A 17543-nucleotide genomic window follows, 5' to 3' on the forward strand; every position below is an offset into this window, starting at 1 on the left:
TATATGCATTACATTTTATTTTGAATTAAGTTACAAAGCTCTCATTAAACAATTTTTGTACAGTAATTTGTCTTGAAACCTTGATAAACACACTTATTAACCTCTTGTACATTCCACTGAATTTTCTACACAGACAATCATGTCGTCTGTGAATAACGACCATTATGTCTTTCTTTCCAAACTGAATGTCCTTTATTTCTGTTTCTTGGCTGATTGCACAGTCTCCAATACAGCGCTGGATAGAGGTGGTGAGGGCAGGCATCCCTAGTGTGTTCCTGATGTGAAGGGGAAAGTATTCAGTCTTCCACAATCAAGTGTGATGCTAGCTGAAGGACTTTTGGAATTGCCCTTTATCAGCTTGAGGAAGTTCCCTCTGTTCCTAATTTGCCTCAGTTTTTATCAATAATGGATGTTGGATTTTGCCAAATGTTTTTTCTGTATTGATTACGGTGATCATATAATTTTTTAGTTTGTTTATGTGGTAAATTACATTGATTTATTTTCTATTTTTAAATCAATCTTGCATTTCTAGGATAAATACCACTTAATTATGATTTATTACCTTTCTATTATATTTAGGATTTCATTTGCTAAACTTTTGCATAGAATTCTTGCCCTATGTTCATGAAGAATATTGTCTGTAGTTTTGTTTTCTTCAAATATCCTTGTCTGGCCAGGGTACAAGGATAATTTTGGTATCAGGGTAACGCTGACTTCATAGATTGAGTTGGGAAGTATTTCTTCCTCTTCAGTTTTTTGGAAGAGTTTGTGAAGTATTGTTATTACTTCTCCCTTAAATGTTTGGTGAATTTCACTACTATCACCATCTGGGCCTGAATTTCTTTATAGGGAGGTTTTTATGTTATTCTTTTTTTTTTTTTTTGAGACAGAGTCTCCCTCTGTCACCCAGGCTGGAGTGCAGTCTTGCAATCTCGGCTCACTGCAGCCTCCACCTCCTGGGTTCAAGTGATTCTCTTGCCTCAGCCTCCCAAGTAGCTGGTATTACAGGCTCACACCACCACGCCTGGCTAATTTTTTGTATTTTTGGTCAACAAGGGGTTTCACTGTGTTAGCCAGGATGGTCTCCATCTCCTGACCTCATCCTGACCTCATGATCTGCCCACCTCAGCCTCCCAAATTGCTGGGATTACAAAGGTGAGCCACAGAGCCAGGCCTTTTTTTTTTTTTTTGAGGGAGAGTCGCGCTCTGTCGCCCAGGCTGGAGTGCAGAGGTGTGACCTCAGCTCACTGCAACCTCGGGGGAACCCACCCCCAATAATTCAGTGTGGGTCCTTTTCTATTTTCCATAAGTGTCAGCCAGTCTGAGAAATAAAGGGAAAGAGTACAAAAGAGAGAAATTTTAAAGCTGGGTGTCCAGGGGAGACATCGCATGTTGGCAGGTTCCAGGATGCCCCCCAAGCCGCAAAAACAGCAAGTTTTTATTAGTGATTTTCAAAAGCAGAGGGAGTGTACGAACAGGGTGTGGGTCACAGAGATCACATGCTTTACAAGGTAATAAAATATCACAAGGCAAATGGAGGCAGGGTTAGATCACAGGACTGGGGCAAAATTAAAATTGTTAATGAAGTTTCGGGCACGCATTGTCATTGATAACATCTTATCAGGAGACAGGGTTTGAGAGCAGACAACCGGTCTGACCAAAATTTATTAGGCCGGAATTTCATCCTCCTAATAAGCCTGGGAGTGCTACGGGAGACCGGGGCTTATTTCATCCCTTATCTGCAACCATAAAAGACAGACGTTTGCAGAGTGGCATTTCAGAGACCTCCGCCTAGGAATGCATTCTCTTTCTCAGGGCTGTCCCTTGCTGAGAAAAAGAATTCAGTGATATTTCTCCTATTCACTTTTGAAAGAAGAGAAATATGGCTCTGTTCCACCTGGTTCTCAGGCAGCCAGACCTAATGGATATCTCCCTTGTTCCCTGAACATCGCTGTTATCCTGTTCTTTTTTCAAGGTGCCCAGATTTTATATTGTTTAAACAATTTGCTCAGTTAATGCAATCATCACAGGGTCCTGAGGCAACATACATCCTCAGCTTATGAAGATGACAGGATTAAGAGATTAAAGTAAAGACAGGCATAGGAAATCACAAGAGTATTGATTGGGGAAGTGATAAATGTCCATGAAATATTCACAATTTATGTTCAGAGATTGCGGTAAAGACAGACGTAAGAAATTATAAAAGTATTAATTTGGGGAACTAATAAATGTCCATGAAATCTTCACAATTTATGTTCTTCTGCCATGGCTTCAGCCAGTCCCTCCATTCAGGGTCCCTGACTTCCCGCAACACCCCCCATCCCAGGTTCAAGCAATTTTCCTGCCTCAGCCTCCCAAGTATCTGGGGTTACAGGTGCCTGCCACCATACCCAGCTAATTTTTGTATTTTTAGTAGAGATGAGGTTTCACCATGTTGGCCAAGCTGGTCTCGAACTCCTGACCTCAGGTGATCTGCCGGCATCAACCTCCCAAGGTGCTGGTGCTGGGACTAAAGGCATAAGCCACTGTGCCTAGCCTATAGGGAGGTCTTAAAACAACATTTTTCATCATTTCTAGGCCTTTTACCTAAGATAAAGTGTAAAAAACGAATTTGAGTTTCTTTAATAGATACAGGGCTATTCAGGTTATCTGTTTCTTCTTGGGTGAACTTTGGAAATTTGTCTTTGAAGGAATTTGTCAATTTTATCCATGGCATTGAATTTAATTGAGATAAAAGTATTCCTAATATTATTTTACTATCCCTTTATATCTGTAGAATCTTTAGTGATGTCACCTGTCTCATACCTTCTACTGGTAATTCTCTCTTTTTTCCCTGATCAATCTGGCTGAAAATGTATCAATGTTATTGATTTTCCCAAAGAACAAGCTTTGGGATTCACTGATTTTCCTCTAACCTATTTTCTTTCACTGATTCTCACTTTGATCTTTATTATTCCTTTTTTCTGCTTACTTTGGATTTAATTTGCTTTTTTTTCCATCTTTAAGTGAAAACTGAAGTCACTGATTTGAGACCTCTCTTCTTTTCTAATATAATATTTAATGACATAAATTTTCCTGTAAGTACTCTTTTAGTGACAGCGCATATATTCTATGTTGTTTTCTATTTTCATTCACTTTGAATTGCTTTTTAATTTCCCTTTAGATTTCTCCTTTGACCTATGATTTCTTTAGAAGTGTATTAGATGTCAGATATTTGGGGATTTTCAAGAATCTTTCTGTCACTGATTTCTAATTTAATTCTAATTCATCATATGCAGTATGTTTCACAGAGAACACACTGTGTATGATGAATACTTTTGAATTTATTGAGACTTTAAAAAATGGGCCACGGTGTGGTATAGATTCATAAATATTCCATGTGCACTTGGGAAAAATCTGTATTCTGCTATTGTAGAGCAAAGTGTTCTGCAAATATCAATCAAGTCAAGTTAGCTGATAGTGTTGTTCAAATCTACTATATTCTTTTTTGTTGGTTTGTTTGTTTTTGAGATGGAGTCTCATTCTGTAGCCCAGTTTAGAGTGCAGTGGCACAATCTCGGCTCTCTGCAACCTCTGCCTGCTGGGTTCAAGTAATTCTCCCTGCCTCAGCCTCCCAAGTAGCTGGGATTACAAGCGCTTGCCACATGCCCAGCTAATTTTTGTATTTTTAGTAGAGACAGGGTTTTGCCATGTTGGCCAGGCTGCTCTTGAACTCCTGACCTCAGGTAATCTGCCCACCTCAGCCTCCCAAAGTGCTGGGATTACAGGCATGAGCCACTGCACCCGGCCAAATCTACTGCATTCTTACTGATTTTCTGCCCACTTGTTGTATTAATTATTGAGAGAAGGCTATTAAAATATCTCATAGTTATGCATTTTTCTATTTTTCTTTGATGTTTTATTAGTTTATCTTTTATTCATTTTGAAGCCTTATTAGGTACAAAAACATTTAGGATTGTTATATCTTCTTCACTGACCACATTGTCAGTATGAAATAACCTTTAATTCCTAGAAATAATTCTTTGCTCTGAAATCTATTTTGATATTAATATAGCCACTCTAAATTTCTTTTGACTAGTTTTAGCATGGTATATCTTTTTCCATCTTTATACTTTTAACCTATTTGTGTCTTTATATTTATAGTGCCTTTCTTATAGGCAGAATATAGTTGGGTCTTAGTTTTTCAATGTAATCTGACACTCTCTGCCTTTTAGTTGGGGTATTTAGACTATTTACATTTAATGTGATTACTGATATGTTTAGGTTGAGCCACTCACCTTGCATATGTTCTCTATTCATCTCATCTGTTTTTTAATTCCTTTTTCCATTTTCCTTTGAATTAATCAAGTATTTTTATCATACCATTTTATCTCATTTTATCTCTCTTCTTAAACGGCCACAATTTTTTTTTTTTTTTTTTTTTTTTTTTTGAGACAGAGTCTTGCTCTGTCACCCAGGCCAGAGTGCAGTGGCGGGATCTCGGCTCACTGAAAGCTCCACTTCCTGGGTTCATGCCATTCTCCTCCTCAGCCTCCCGAGTAGCTGAGACTACAGGTGCCCACCACCACACCTGGCTAATTTTTTGTATTTTTAATAGAGACAGGATTTCACGGTATTAGCCAGGATGGTCTTGATCTCCTGACCTCATGATCCACCTGCCTCAGCCTCCCAAACTGCTGGGATTACAGGCGTGAGCCACTGAGCCCAACCTACAATTCTTTTTTTTTTAATTGTAAACCTTAAGATAATACATTTTATTTGAAGAAAGGTGCTGAAGAGGTGTTATTTGTGTAGGGTGTTAAAATAATGGTAAGCTATGAGAAGGGGAAAAGGGCATTGAGGCTAAGGAGTTAGTATGAAAAAAAAAAACAGACCAGTACACATGGGAATGTTGGTGTAGTTTTGTACTGGGGTGGTTAGATTTGCAGTCGCTGAAGCTAAGTATGTAGGCAAAGACTGAATGAGAGATGAATCTGGAATGGCAAGTTCAAATTAGTCACTAGAAGACCTCAAACCATCCCCCCTACAACCCCAGTTCTGTAGATATTGAAAGAATGGTGGACCCAGGGCCTGCTTTCTCTGAGCTTAACTCCTCACTTCTCTATGAAAGCTGGCTTTGCTATGTGCCCTGTGATATATATCTGTCCCCACTTTACAAAAATATGAACCTTGTCTCTGGTTTAACTCCAATGCCTAGAAAAATATGTGGCAGAATGCATGCTTCAGTAAATAATCTTTTAATCACTGAATATTTCAAGAATTTCACAGAATTCTATATGACATTATTAACTATTGTAAATTTTTAAGTGGAGAAAAAGTACCATGTTGCCTTTATTTCATGAAAGCAACCTTAAGAATTCGCAGGAATACATCTATCCATCCACTTGTATTTGTGCTCATATACTCATATCCCACTTACTATGGATGAATGGAATGATCTATCATCTAAAGTCAATATTTCTTTTTCCTAACTTCCAATCCAAGGACATTATTCCAGAAATACTTCCTTGTATTTCCTACATTATCAATTTTGCCCTCTCTGTGGATGATTTCCATTGGCATGCAAACATGATATTATTTTTTCTCATCTCATAGAACATTAAACACAGTGATCTTGACTCTACTTCCTCTATAACTACTTACCTTTTCTCCATTCCTTTTTTGAGTGAACCTTCTTGAAATTGTTGCCTGTGCTTACCGCATTCAACCCCTCTACTTTGTTCTCTCAGAAATCCCTTTCAGTCAAGCTTTCTCCTTATCACTTCACCCAAAGGACTCTTGTGAGGTCATCAGGGCTAGCCACTTTATTAAATCCAATGGCTGATTATCAGGTCTCATTTTATGTCAACTTTCAGCAGCATTTGATAAAGTTGGCCACCATTTTCTTGAAATAATGTTTTCCTTTGGCTTTGTGAACATCATACTCTCCTTTACTGGTTGCTTTTCAATTTCTTTTTGTGGTTCCTCTTTATCCTTCTTTATTTTTATTTCAATAGGTTTTTGCGGGGAACAGGTGGTGTTTTGTACATGAATAAGTTTTTTAGTGGCAATATCTGAGATTTTTGTGCATCCATCACCAGAGCAGTGTACACTGTACCCAATGTGTAGTCTTTTATCCCTCGACCCCCTCTCTCCCTTTCCCCCAAGCCCCAAAGTCCATTGTATCATTCTTATGCCTTTGCATCCTCATGGCTTAGCTCCCGCTTATGAGTAACGACATACAATGTTTGGTTTTCCATTTCCGAGTTACTTCACTTGGAATAATGGTCTCCAGTTCCAACCAGATTGCTGCAAATGCCATTATTTCATTCCTTTTTATGGCTAAGTAGTATTCCATGGTATGTATGTGTGTGTGTATATTCTTTATTCACTCGTTGATCGATGAGCATTTGGGCTGGTTCCTTATTTTTGCAATTGTGAATGGTGCTGCTATAAACATGCATGTGAAAGCATCTTTTTCATGTAATGATTTCTTCTCCTCTGGGTAGATAGCCAGAAGTGGGATTGATGGATCAAATGGTAGATCTACTTTTAGTTCTTTAAGGAATCTCCACACTGTTTTCCATAGTGGTTGTATTAGTTTACATTCCCATCTAACAGTGTAAAAGTGTTCCCTTTTCACCACATCCACACCAACACCTATTTTAATTTTTTGATTTTTTTATTATGGTCATTCTTGCAGGATTAACATGGTATCGTGTTGTGGTTTTGATTTGCATTTCCCTGATAATTAGTGAGGTTGAGTATTTTTTCATATATTTGTTGGCCATTGGTATATCTTCTTTTGAGAATTGTCTATTCATGTCCTTAGCCCACTTTTTGATGAGATTGTTTTTTCCTGAACAGCTACAATTCTTTGGCTAGTTATTTTAGTGGTTGCTTTAGTGTTTATAGAGCATGTCTTCAACTGATCACAGTCTACCTTCAAATGATAATATGTCATTTTAGTATAAGAAACTTACATCAGTATACTTCTTCCCTCCTAGTCTTTAAGCTATGACTGTCATCCATTTTATTTTACATGTTGTAAATTCCATAGTACTTTATTATTTTTGTTTAAACAATTATATTTTAAAGAGGCTTAAGTAATAATAACAAATCATATATTTGTCCATTTTGTTACTATTTCCAGTGCTCTTCATTCCTTTGTGCAGATCTAGATTTCAATATGGTATCCTTCTTACTGCCTAAAAGACATCCTTTAATTTTTCTTATAGTGCAGGTCTCCAGGTAAGAAAGTCTTAAGTCTTTACAAGTCTGAATATGTATTTATTTCTTCATATCCATTATTCTCTTTTTGGTAGTATCTAGTTGGCTGTGACACTAATCCATTAAACTTTCCATTTCAATTATGGTATTTTTCAAATCTAGATTTCCATTTGGTAATTCTTCCCAATATACTTGATTATTTTCATACTCATGCTCTTTAATCCCGTGGTTTCTTTACGTGTAAGACACACTTCATGTGATGTTTGGTGACTTTAATATCTTAAGTCTCTGTAGGTTGTTTCCTCTGTACATTGTTTCTGCTGGCTCTTGCCCATTATACATGTTTGTGATTTTTGATTAAAAACTTACATTCCTTGAAGCTGTCTTCCATTTTGCTTTTGCGAGGCACCTGGAAGGCATTAAAAACCTGATGTCACTTTAAATTTGCAGCTTGAGACTTTTTAGATTATACAGCTTGCGTGTGAAGCCACCAGTGGAAGGGCTGCCCATGGTTATATATTAATGTATCCTCACTCTCAGGAGAGATGATTTCCCTCAGGATGGACAATCTTGTCTGCTGCTCCAGGGGCTGTAGGGATTGAGGGATCAGGAGACAGGGGAGGCAGACAGGTTGATTCTTAGCTCCCTCCTACACTAAACCTATCTTTTTGGTGTCCTACTTTTTTTTTTTTTTTTTTTTTGAGATGGAGTCTGGCTCTGTCGCCCAGGCTGGAGTGCAGTGGTGCAATCTCAGCTCAATGCAAGCTCCGCCTCCCGGGTTCACGCCATTCTCCTGCCTCAGCCTCCCGAGTAGCTGGGACTATAGGCGCCCGCCACTACGCCCGGCTAATTTTTGTATTTTTAGTAGAGATGGGGTTTCACCGTGTTAGCCAGGATGGTCTCGATCTCCTGAACTCGTGATGTGCCCGCCTCGGCCTCCCAAAGTGCTGCAATTACAGGTTTGAGCCACCACGCCCGGCCGGTGTCCTACTTTTGATGTCTTCTCCTAACCCTCCTACCTTGGACAGGACCTAAACTTTGTCTGCTATTCTGCTGCCCCATCCTCTTCCCAGACTATGAAAAGAGAGTTTCAGTATGACACTTGGCAACTATCTTAAGGGTGAAAAATGGCATCTAATTACTTCTTTGGGTTTCTACTTTCACTTTTTAATTTTAATTTTTTTGCCTTTGCAAACTCTTAATTATTTTGCAGCTCATTGATACGTTTTTAAAAATGGTTCTTGATATGTATTCCAGAAGTTTTTGTTGTTTTCTGGTTCTTGTCAGCCCATGTTGCCGGAAATAAAATTCTTTCAACTTGTTCTTTAACAGTTTACAGTATCCATATATTCCTTCCTGTTTCAGAGGCAATAGAGTGAGAACACACACTTAGGAGCCAAGCTGGCCTGAGATTAAGATCCACCAGCAATGTGACCTCAGTAGCCTATTTACATTCTGAGCCTCAGCTTCTCATACGGTTGGTGTGATAATTAAATGAGGTAATATATGAATAACACTTAAAACAGAGACTGACACTGGTAAGGATGGACTTTCTTGTTATTACTATCTGAAAAAGTTGAAAAATTATGAGCCTGAGTAACAGTTATACATCTTACCCAATGGTTCACTAACCTCTGGTCCCTGGCTACCCCGGCCCCCTCTACCATGCAGTCACCCACACCCATGCTTATACTGATGGAGGGGAGTCAACTATGAGCTATTCACTGGATGACAGGCCCAGCTACTGTCACAGATACGCCCCAAGTCCAGGACAGAATGCTAGCAGATAGCTGCTGGTCTGAGAAAAGACATCATCATATAAGCCTGAGTGAAAGCACAGCCCCTTTACTACTAAGAAACTGAAAATAAACGAACATAAACAAACATAATTTTAAATTTTGTATTTTTTATGATGTCATTTGTCCCAACAGCCATCTGACATCAATAGCCCTGATTACTAAAAGTCTCAGCGTTATAGAAATGTTCTCCTCCTTTTTGAAAACCATGTTTATTTTTCCCCCACAATACAGCGCTATCTGCAAAGCCTTGAACTGATAACATAGCTCAGGGGCTAACTCTGTCTTAGCAGAGTAGCAGCTGAAAAAAGAAGACAATTCTTAACAAACAGGGAGATCAGGAATGCTCACTTCTAAAAACATTATTTATTCATGGCAAGTGGTATTTCTGACGTGCAAATGAAGCTTAAACTTCAGCTTTAATTTATAAGAATTAGGAAATACAGATTAAATCTCTGATGCCATATTGTGAATTCAGTAAAGGTTAACTAATCTACCACGCACAGACAAACGTTAGCTATCCTACGCTTATTATTCTGGAAATTTAATAAAAATTAAACAAGAAGCCTCACAGAGTATAAGAATTGTCCCCCCGCCTTAAACATTGCAGAATAATTCAGATTTTTTTAACCCCGCCTTTTTATTGAGTAAAACGAAAGTACTAAACTAATAAATATGAAAAAGGATGTTGGGTTTAAAAAGAAAAAGCCTCAAGACATCGAGCCTGTTAGATATTTTAAAAGTGAAGACTGAGAAGGAACGCACTGTTGCTAAACAGAATCATAGGATTATGGTCAATTTATAGTCTTTTCAATATGGGATTTGAATGTTCTGATATTAGATACGATGTACATACTTTATTTATATAGTACCTCCCGAGAAGAAAAAAAACCAATATTGGTTTACACAGTATTTGGCATGCTATGCACATATGCAGTGATGTATAGGATGTCAGAGCTAGAAAATAGCTTAGATACGATTTGGATTCAGCGCTGGGCGGGTCCGCCCCCGCCAAGCCCCGCCCCGTCCCCTCCCCCCGCCTCGCCTCATCCCGCCCACTCCGCCCCGCCCACTCCGCCCCCCGCCCCCTGCCCTCCGCCCCCTGCCCCCTGCCTCTCCGCCCCCTGCCCCCTGCCCTCCGCCCCCTGCCCCCTGCCTCTCCGCCCCCCGCCCCCTGCCCTCCGCCCCCTGCCCCCTGCCTCTCCGCCCCCTGCCCCGTCTCCGCAACCCCGCCCGGCTCCGCCTCCTCCGCTCTGACCCGCCCCGCCCCGTCCCCTTCGCCTGCCCCGCCCCCGAAACATGCGCTGTGCGCCTGGCCGGCGGGGCTGGCTGTTTGAGGACTGCGTGTGGAGCTCCGTGGCCGGTGTCTGAAGTCGTCAGTTTACTGCTTGTAAGGAACATAGCGATCGCTGGGAACCTGGAAGTAGAGACTCCTTTCTGCCGTCCCTCCGTCCCTCGGGCTGCTGCGAATCCCCCCGCCGGCCTCCAGGACCCCGGGCTGACAGAACGCCCGCACCGGTCCCGCCGCCCCAGGGCCCGCTATGCGCCCGGCATAATGGGAGAAAAATCACAATGGAAAGGCCCAGCCCCTTGCCATGCAGACGGGAAGCTTGGTCGCACGTCTGATCACCCTTACGCCCCTTGGGGCTTCACTCCCTCTTCGCGGGCTCCAACAACCTGGGTCAGGGCCTCCTTGTCCTGTGTGGGCCTCTCGGCCGCAAGAACACAGTCCCGAGCCCCGGCGAGCCCGCAGGCCTCCCACCCTCCGTGCACAGGCTGCACTTCTGCGCCCCAGCACTGCGCCTGCGGGACCATCTGGATCACTGTTCCATTCTGATGACGTCCTATACTTCGTGGCTGCAGGCTCCTGAAGCCCCAGGTCTGTGCAGAGACGAGCAAAGCTTTCTGGAGCACCCATTTTACTACCAGATTTGGAAGGAAGGAAGTTAAGTAATTTCCAAGGTAAGTAATTAAAATTTTACGATGAAAAGGCTAGAAACTCTTCGGCTGGTAATAACTGTCAGACATATCTGTGCCTGAAATGTCAGACTTTTTCTGAGAAAAAAACTGAAAACTTGTTTCCCATTATTTTAAATAGGAAAAATTATAGGGCACAGCAAGTCAATAGAAAAAAACCTACCAATTTCCTAACTCACAGTGTGGCAGTAGATTTAAGTTGCACATAAGTTAGGATGTAAAATGCTTAAATGTTGCCACTTGGTCACCCACATTTGATATGGTTGTTAACATGCAGTTGCCTTAGATGCAGTAGCTGTGGCTTGAGACCAGCAACATCCTTTTGCTGAACCTCCCCTTTGTCACCTGAACCTCCCCTTTGTCAACACATCAAAGCTTTTTAAGTGACTGTCATGATCCTGATGGTCTACCAGTTGTTTCTGGAAGCAACATGTGGCTTTTTCCAGCAAACTATTTAGTTTAAAATGTTGTAATTTTTGAAAGCTCAAACATTATGTCTACAACCATCACCCAAAAAATTTGAGACAGGTTCTTGCTCTTTTGCTGGAACTGCACCATGATAGGGGCTCCAGCGATCCACCTGCTTCAGCCTCCCCAGTAGCTGAGACCACAGGTGTGCGCCACCATGTCTGTTAATTTCTAAATTTTTTGTAGAAACTACATCTCCCCACATTGCCCAGGCTGGTCTCGAACTTCTAGACTCAAGCAGTTTTCCTGCCTTGGCCTCCCAAAGTGCTGGAATTACAGGCATGAGTCACCAACTGCACCCAGCCTGAAAAAAGATTTGTGAGATAAATAGCTGCTATACAGTTTCGATATTAAAAACTAAGATGTGTTCTTCCAGGAAAGTAATAATTTCGGATATATTCTGTGTCACATCCTGTGTTATGAAATAGATGGCCAAAAAAAAAAATCCCATTTAATTTAAAGATGGAAGCTGTAACTTCAAGTAAATTTGGAGCTGAGGAGTCCTTTCGGGCTATGACCCCAGAATTCTGGGGTTCTCTGTACCGATTTTTTGCTAGTTTCCACACACAAGCATTCCTTAATGCTGTGCATTAAACAAATAGACCTTCTTTAACCCCAGATTTCTCTCCATTTACCATTCTGTTTCTCTGCTCCATGCAACTACCTCACCTCATATCCTCTCTTGCACCCACTCCTTTCGAGCTTTCCTCCAGGGTACTTTGCTGAAATGACTTTTATCTCAGTCATTTAGCTGCATTTGACACAGATGATACAATTGAGGATTTCCACCCTTTCTTCTGGATTTTAGGGACCTTCTCTCCTGGATTCCCTCTCACCTTTATCTTCATCCTCCTGCTCCTTCTCCACCAGATCTCTAGTGATCCTCTCAGAATGATCCCACACAGTCTCATAGCTTTAAATACCATCCATCTGTTGATAACCACTAGGCTTGGGGCCTCTTCCCTGAGGAGAGCACCAAGAGTCATCCCTGACTCTTTTCCCTTCTCCCCCAACCCCCATGCAACCACACGGCAAGTCCTGTGGCTCTTGAGTGCAACCAGCATCCTGATTCACCATCTCCATTTCCACAACCAGTTTCAGTCACCTTCCTCTCCTACTGGTCTACTGCCAAAGATCGTCCAACCTCCCTGCATCCTGTCTTGCCCTGCTACAGTCCAGCCTCCACTCAAGCATCCAGAGTGATCTCTTGAAAATGTTAAAACATGATATAAGCATACCCCCACCCCGGTGTAAACCCTGCCACTGTCTACTCATTGCAGTGAATAAAAGCTCAGACAACCTGGTACATGCCTCTTCAACCTCATCTCCCACCCTTGCTTGTTCTTGCTATGTGGGTCAGATTTTCTGGTCTGCAGAGCTGAAAACAATCTTAACTGACAAACGCTAGATCATAGACTGTATCTACAGCATAAGGCATGGAAGGAAAAGTCCGAGAGAATGAAGGGCCAGAAAAGTTTGTTTAAAAAAAAAAATAAAAAGCACAGGAAACTGGAAACATAACTAACCTGTATGTATATACTTAAAAGAACATGGTAACAAAATGAACTCTTTAGAAACTGAGCCAACAGACTTGCAAACAAGTAGAAATACCTTTGGTCCTACTCTGAAAACAAAAAGAATCCTTAGTGAGTATACAAGAACAAAAATTATACACATTTCTGGGTCATAATGCAATAAAACTAGAAATAATCAAAAGAGAATTTAAAGATGTTCAGCTTCCTGAAAATATTAAATTATCCTTTTAAACAAATTAATGCCTACATCAGGGTGCAAATCCAAAACACAAAGACCTTGCCTATAAAAATATATTTTTGCAAACAACAGTGTATCGGGATGTAAGGAGAGAGTTCACTGACTCAGAAGCTCCCAGAGTGACCAGATGTGCTCATGGGAACTGGAGCACTGCCCTGAAGTCATTTGACATCACCTTATTACAAGTAGGAACAGCCATGCTGGGAGATGCTCAGATGCCAGTAATAAGTCAGAGGATTCCCTCCTGAACGGGACCTCCCAGTCCTCTTTGGCACAGGGTTCCAGGTGTGACCACAAATCCATCGGTGAGGGCTTTCAAGATCAACCTACCCTCAGGCAGTGGAGTGGAAACTGGCACTAGCAGCTACAGTGGAAAAAATGAACATCCTCTAAGAATATGTCATCTGCCCCATGCAAAGACTCTGGATCCCAGAAGTCCTCCTGGTAAGGACTTGGAGCCAGACAACTTCATTTCCTGTCACCTGGGCTGCTCTCCCTCTGACAGCTATGGAAATTGGTGAAGCACAGGAACATATTGGAAATGGCAATGGTGTGCCATGCCAATGTGTGGAAGTGTACAAATTAAGTAATATTTTAAAAACAGAACTCACAACAGTTTGCACAATCCGACCAAAGCTCTGTCATGTATGTTCCTAAACAAGTTTGGAAGAGAATTTGGAAATGGCTGAAATTTTTTTATAAAGCTCATGTTTTTAGTTTGTTTAAATGTAAAAGCATACACTTAGAAACAAGTTAGTATGTAAACATTTTGAATCTTAGCTATCTGGAAGCTTCAAATACCTAGAATGAGGCATTTCCCAAAGGTCTCTGTAACTTGAATTTCACCGTAGTTTGAAAACTCTTGCCCAGCATAATGGCTAACACCAGTAATCACAGCACTTTGGGAGGTTAAGGTGGGCAGATCACTTGAGCTAGGAGTTAGAGACCAGCCTGGGCAACATGGTGAAACCCCATCTCTACAAAAAATTAAAAAATTAGCTGGGAGTGGTGGCACTGCCGATAGATACAGCTACTCAGGAGGCTGAGGTGGGAGGATCCTTGAACCTGGGAGGTCTAGGCTGCAGTGAGCTGTGATTGCACCAGTGTACTTTAGCCTGGGCAATACTGCCAGACCCTGCCACCTCCCCTAAAAGAAAGAAAACTATTAGTTCATAGTGCAGCTGATGAAATAATATGCATCCACAAAGAAAGGGGCAATCATAATATGTATATAATTACTCAGTATTAAAATATTATGTATAGTATTACATATATTGAATACCTATAATGAATGGGGCACTGCTTTAAGCACTTTATACTCATTATCCCACAAGAATTCTCTCTCCAGCAGGTCTTAGTATATTCAATTTAAGGGCTAATTAGTAAGCAATATATAGAATTGAATGAGAAACTACTTAAAACATAGAAGGCTCTCGAAAATACAATGTGGAATGAGTAACGCAAGTTACAGAGATACACAGCACATTTATAGAAAGTGTAAAAACTTACCAAGTTAAACAGTATATTATTTAGGGAAACAATATATTATTTAGAGATATTATTATGTAATAAAAGTATAATGAAAGTCAGGTAAATAATACTTTTTGTAAAGCTTCAGATGAATGATTGTCCCAGATGGGGTTACATTTCAGAAGGGCCAACCATGCAGACGGCTTCAAATGTAGTGGTGTAGGTGATGGGTACAATTATTTATTTTACTTTTATGTGAGTCTGTGTATGTGTGTGTGTGTGTGTAATTTTGTATGTGTAAAATAGTTCATAATAATTTTTTTTTTTGAGTTGGGATGTTTCTCTGTCTCCCAGGCTGGATTGCAGTAGCATCATCACGGCTCACTGCAGTCTTCACCTCTCAGGCTCAAGTGACCCTCCCATGTCAGCCTCCTGAGTACCTAGGACTACAAGTGCACACCACCATGCTTGGCTAAATTTTTTAAATCTTTTGTAGAGATCGGGTCTCACTCTATTGTCCAGGCTGGTCTTGAACTCCTGGCCTCAAACAATCCTCTTGCCTCAGCCTCCCCAAGTGCTGGGATTACAGGGTAAGTTGCTGTGCCCAGCCTAATTTTTTTTTATTTTTAAACAGCTTTATTGAGGAAATATTCACATACCTTATGATCTGCTAGGGTTTAGTATAATCACAGATATGTGCAACCAAAACCATGGTTAAGTTTACAACATTTTTATTAGTCCTGTACCTTTTAGCTATCACCCTGTTCCCCCCACCACCTACCCCAGCTGTAAGCAACCACAAATCCAGTTTCCATCTCAATAGATTTGTCTTCTCTGGGCATTTCATATAAGTCGATCCATATAAGTGTTTTTTCATGTCTGGCTTCTTCACATTTGTCTCATTCCAGAAGGTGCCTGAATTTTTCCACAACTGGGAATGCTAAGCTGTGGGGTGAATTTTTGGTTCCCAAGTGAATGTGAATGAGGCAGAGTGGAAGGAGAGTTCTTTTACTGAGGGAACGGGACAAGAACCAATGAAAGAAAGAGATCCAGCAGGAGGGGAGGGAGGAAGCAGGGTGGAGAGCTGCTTGAAGCAGATGAACAGAGCTCTGGGCCATGACAGCAGAATAGAAGGTGCAGTGCAGCGGGGTGCAGGTCCTGAGGGGGTGAGAGGGGGAATGTGGAAAACAGCAGGTCATAAACTCTGAATTCCAGCTGCTGGAGCTGTGGGTCCCAGGGGCCTGGTTATCCCCTCACAGGCAGGAGCTGGAAAGTGGGGCTCTGCTCAGGTCCAGGAAGGAAGTGGGTGCACGGGTGGTGTGGACATGTGCATGGAAGCCCACAATGCCCACAACGTGAGGTCAGAACTTCAGGGAGAACCTGCATTTGGGCTCCAGGCTGGTTGGAAGTATTCTTTCATTCAGCAGCCTTCTCATTAAGTGCCTGCTGTGTGACAGACACTGCAGAGCACAGAGATGCAATCTTACCTGTCCCAGCCTTCCAGGCACCAGGGGTGCCACACGCTTTCAAACAACCAGCTCTCATATTTCATAGAGCAAGAACTCACTCACTACCACTGGGACAGCACCAAGCCATTCCTTCCAGGGACTTGCCTGGAAGGCTGGGACATGGTTATTTTCCATCTCCCCATGGTTCATGGAACTGTATTCTGCATAGAATGGGCAAAGTGCAACTATCATTGATTAGTAATTGAAGAAACAAAGATTTCACCTTCATGTTTTTTACAAAATGCAATATCTGAGATGTAGCATTCTATATCTTTGGCTTCTTTAATGTTAGCTATACAGACAAAATAGAAAATGAAAAAACTTTCCAATATTAAATATTCACATTGATGTCTGTATTAGTCTATTTTGTGTTGCTATAAAAGAACACCTGAGGCTGGGTAATTTATGAAGAAAAGAGATTTATTTGGCTTATGATTCTGCAGGCTGTACCAGCCTGGCACCACCATCTGTTTCTGGTGAGGACCCTAGGAAGCCTCCAATCATGATGGAAAGGGAAGTGGAGCAAGGAAGAAAGGAGGTGGGGTGCCACAAGCTTTCCAACAACCAGCTCTCATGTTTCATAGAGCGAGAACTCACTACCACTGGGACAGCACCAAGCCCTTCCTGAAGGATCTGCCCTCAAAGACCAAACACCTCTCACTAGGCCCCACTTTCAACATTGGGAATCAAATTTCTTTCTTCTTTCTTTCTTTCTTTCTTTTTTTTTTTTTTGAGATGGTGTTTCGCTCTGTCTCCCAGGCTGGAGTGCAGTGGCATGATCTCAGCTCACTGCAAGCTCTGCCTCCCGGGTTCATGCCATTCTTCTGCCTCAGCCTCCCAGGTAGCTGGAACTACAGGTGCTCACCACCATGCCCGGCTAATTTTTTTGTGTTTTTATTAGAGACGGGGTTTCACCATGTTAACCAGGATGGTCTCGATCTCCTGACCTTGTGATCCGCCTGCCCTGGCCTCCCAAAGTGCTGGGATTACAGGCTTGCACCACTGCACCCATCCTAGGCCCCACTTTCAACATTGGGAATCAAATTTCTTTCTTCTGTTTTGTTTTGTTTTGTTAAAGAGATAATCTCACTCTGTCACCCAGGGTGGAGTGAAGTAGCGCAGTTATAGCTCACTATAGAAGCCATGGCTGAGCTGAGCCGTAGCTTACTGTGGCATCCAACTCCTGGAGCTCCAGAGGTCCTCCCACCTCAGCCTCCTGAGTAGCTGGGATAACAGGCTCAATCCACCATGCCCAACTAAGTTTTTAATTTTTTGTAGAGACAGGGTCTCACTAGGATGTCAAATTTCAACATGAGATTTGGAGGGGACAAATATTCAAACT

At 41.6% G+C, this 17543-nt stretch overlaps 1 pseudogene; it reads left to right on the forward strand.

Annotated features, from left to right (window-relative positions):
* Positions 1-10322: 10322 nt before the first annotated feature.
* Positions 10323-17543, forward strand: part of LOC129051263 (putative uncharacterized protein LINC02693) — a 37589-nt pseudogene continuing 30368 nt past the window's right edge.

This window comes from Pongo abelii, chromosome 19, assembly GCF_028885655.2.
Source record: "Pongo abelii isolate AG06213 chromosome 19, NHGRI_mPonAbe1-v2.0_pri, whole genome shotgun sequence".
In the NCBI taxonomy this organism is placed as follows: Eukaryota; Metazoa; Chordata; class Mammalia; order Primates; family Hominidae; genus Pongo; species Pongo abelii.